A 3820-nucleotide genomic window follows, 5' to 3' on the forward strand; every position below is an offset into this window, starting at 1 on the left:
ACTTTAGAAATATGAAGAAGAATCCACAGATAAGTGTTTACCAGTCACTATCAACATTACAGTAATTTCTGTTAGCCACATCCTTATTTGGTTAAAAGGATGGTGAACAACAGATGAGGAAAAACCTGCCCTGTGAATAATCCTTGAGTAGTGGATGAATCTTGCTCTTTCACAGTGTTTTTAATAAATGCTGTAAATTGTACCTCCAACTGGTTTCCGTAGTGTAGTGGTTATCACGTTCGCCTAACACGCGAAAGGTCCCCGGTTCGAAACCGGGCGGAAACACTATCTTTTGACCTGAAAGTGCACAAGTCTGTGAGACCTGGGAAGATCCATCTGCAGCTCCTAAGCGAGCTGGCAAGCGAAGTTGCAATGCTCTCAATCATGTTTGAAAAGTCACGGCAGTCTGGTGAAGTTCCCACTGACTGGAAAAGGGGGAACAGAACCTGCATTTTCAAAAAGGAAAGGAAATAAGACCCAGGGAACTGCAGGCCAGTCAGTCTTACCTCTATGCCCAGCAGGATCATGGAGCAGATCCTTCTGAAGGCTCTGTTAAAGCACATGGAAAATGTGGAGGTGGTTGGTGACAACCAACATTGCTTCACCAAGAGCAAATCATGCCTGACAAATTTGCTGGCATTTTCTGATGGGGTCACAGCATCGGTGGACAAGGGAAGAGCAACTGATGTCATCTACCTGGACCTGAGCAAAGTCACTGCCCCACATGGCATCCTGGTATCCAAATTGAAAGGATGTGGATTTGATGGATGGACCACTTGGTGGACAAGAAATTGGATGGTTGCAGTGATCACTGCCTCAGTGTCCAGATGGAAACCGGTGATGAGTGGTGTCCCTCAGGGGTCAGTACCGGGCCCGGTGCTCTTCAACATCTTTGTCAGTGACATGAACACTGGGATCAAGTGGACCCTCAGCAAGTTTGCTGATGACATCCAGCTGTGTGGTGTGGTTGATTGACATGCTGGAGGAAAGGGATGCCATCCAGAGAGACCTTGACAGGCTTGAGAGGTGAGCCCATTCCAACCTCATGAAGTTCAACAAGGCCAAGTGCAGGGTCCTGCACCTGGGTAGGAGCAAACCCAAGCACAAATACAGGTTGGGCAGTGAAAGGATTGAAAGCAGCCTTGAAGAGAAGAAGGACCTGGGGGTGTTGGTCAATGAAGAGCTCAACATGAGCCAGCAACGTGCACTTGCAGCCCAGAAAGCAAACCTGGGCTGCATCAAAAGAAATGTGGCCAGCACGTCAATGGAGGTGATTCTGCCCCTTTACTCCACACTTGTGAGATCTCACCTGGAGTACTGTGTCCAGCTCTGGAGCCCTCAGCACAGGAAAGACATGGAACTTTTGGAGTAAGTCCAGAGGAAGCCACAAAGGTGATCAGGAGAGAGTTGGGGCTGTTCAGCCTGGAGAAGAGAAGGCTCTGAGGAGACCATATAGCAGTAACTTCCAGTAACTGCAGGGGCTACAGGAGAGCTGGGGAGGGACTTTTGACAAAGTTGTGTAGTGAGAGACAAGGGGTAATGGTTTCATGCTGAAAGAGAGTAGATTTACACTGGACATTAGGAAGGAATTCTTTAGTCTGAGGGTGGTGAGACACTGGAACAGGTTGCCCAGGGAGGTCTTGGAAGCCTCATCCCTGGTAGTTTTCAAGGCCAGGTTGGATGGGCCTTGGGGCAACTTGGTCCAGTGGGAGGTGTCCCTGCCCATGCAGGGGAGTTGGAACTAGAAGTTAGCTTCAAATTCCTCCACTCTCCCATCTTCTTCCCCTATCACAAAATGCTTCAATCAAGTAGAATCTTTGAATGCAATTATATGGTGTTGTAATTTCATATATATATAAACAGAAAAAAAAAAAAATCAACAGTTCATTGCATAGTACTGTAATTATTATTTTTTTTTTCAAAATAACTTCAAAATGCATTTATTTGACACAATAATTGTTTTGAAGAAAATGAAATAATCTAAAACTGAAATTAAATGCTTCAATTGACCTGAATCTTTTATCATTATCTCATGTCCCTGGAAAATTCTGGGACAAAAACTGCTTTATTGTGATTCAGGACAAAGACAGATTTCCAAATGCTGAAATTCCCTTGTGAGTGGAGACAGCAAGGACAGGCCAGCTCTAATCACAGCTTTCCCACTCACTGCCCCTGCAACTGGGATTGCAGGGGAAGTGGTAGGAATGACAGAGCAATTGGATGTGGAATCGCTCTCCCCCTGTTACACAGATTCCTCTTCCTGCATTTTCAAAGCACTTAAGTCAAGGTCCTTCCCATTTTCATTGCTGTGTGTTCTCCACAGTCTGCAACATCCACGTGCTCCTCCTGAGCATCCCTAGTGACTCTGCAGTCTCACTACTTGTTAACAATATAACTGCTAATATTTTAGTGGGTAGGGACAGATGATTTAGAGAATAAACAATAATTCAAAGCCACAGGCATTTTTTCATTCTTGACCATATAGGGCACCTCCTTAGGATTGCCATTGTGTTCTTCCTGTGAGGATGTTTTTTAACATTTAATATATATATACATATATATATATACTTTAAACCTTCTTTTATATCTGCTTGTGCCATGGTTGAAAGAAGCAGGAAATCAAAGTCAGTCGTTTTAATATCCAGTGTATTCTAAGATCTAGCATGGCTTAGGTGGATTTTCCCTGGAATAGTAAGATGGATGATTACTCAGCATCACAAATCAAAAGTAGCCTTGCTGGTGGTCATTAAATCACATTCCCCCACCCTTAAACAGAACTAAATCAAGAGAAAGTAAAAACAAAAATGGCATTAGGATTTGAGGAAGAACTAGTCCTGCTGAGTCTGCATAATTTGGCAGCAGTGACTGCTTTGCTGTGGATGAAGAAATTTGCTAACAAGGCTGAGCCTGAGCTGAAGTGCTTATTTTTGGCACCACATAAATCAGACCACGAGTCCTTCCAAACACCATTCACACTTTCCAGTTACTCTGCACTACAAGGTGACATGAGAATTTTCACCATTCCTGATAAATTGTTCCAGAAAGACAGTAAGAGGTCTGGGATAGGGGGAGCAGGGGAGGAAAATGTCAGTTAATAGGTGAATTACTGTGAAATAAGTACTTTCAGGAGGTTGGCTTTGATGTAGTGAGTAGACTCAGGTGCAGAGAAGTGGATTTAATGGCAAAGCATGGATTAAAGTAGACATGGAGAACAGATTTGCTCTATGGAGAGTAACTGGTGTTAGTTCATTTCTAGTACATTTTCATTTTAATTTACTTTTTGGATGTCCCATATATATGTATTTACACATATATGTAAATGTAGACATATCCATACATGCACATCATATAGAGATTTTTCCTTAATGCTTCTAGAAACTAACTAGTGCAAAATGTTGCTTGAAGAATTTCAAACCACCTGGGACAGAAATTTACAGTCTAACCAGGCTGAGTTATTGTAAATAAAAATATTTCTGGTGGTCAGCACTCAACTGCTGTAACCAAGTAAAAGTCTTGAGATTCCAACTTATTGGGGAGTGAGTTCACTTTTTTTTTGTTGTCTACATCCCACCTAATCTTTCTGAGATCCGCTGATAGTAAAGATATATGATTAATACAGCCTGTTCTACATGTGTGTTTTATGATAAGGTGACTTTGCTCTAAAAGTGACTGTTTTCCTCCACCAATCACCAAGGAAATGTAACTTAGAGGCAGATTATGGGTACTGATGGGCATGCAAAACATATCTATGTTCTCGCTACCCCCCATCTGGTTCCCATTTAGCTGCAACAGCTGAATCTGCACCATGACCAGTTGTCCC

General features: G+C 42.9%; 1 non-coding gene across 1 annotated transcript; it reads left to right on the forward strand.

Moving 5' to 3' along the window:
- Window positions 1-212: 212 nt before the first annotated feature.
- TRNAV-AAC (transfer RNA valine (anticodon AAC)) lies at window positions 213-285 on the forward strand. The gene has a single exon. It is a non-coding gene; the product is annotated as a tRNA-Val (tRNA).
- The last annotated feature ends 3535 nt before the right edge of the window (window positions 286-3820 follow it).

This window comes from Apus apus, chromosome 1 (genome assembly GCF_020740795.1).
Source record: "Apus apus isolate bApuApu2 chromosome 1, bApuApu2.pri.cur, whole genome shotgun sequence".
NCBI classification, from domain to species: Eukaryota; Metazoa; Chordata; class Aves; order Apodiformes; family Apodidae; genus Apus; species Apus apus.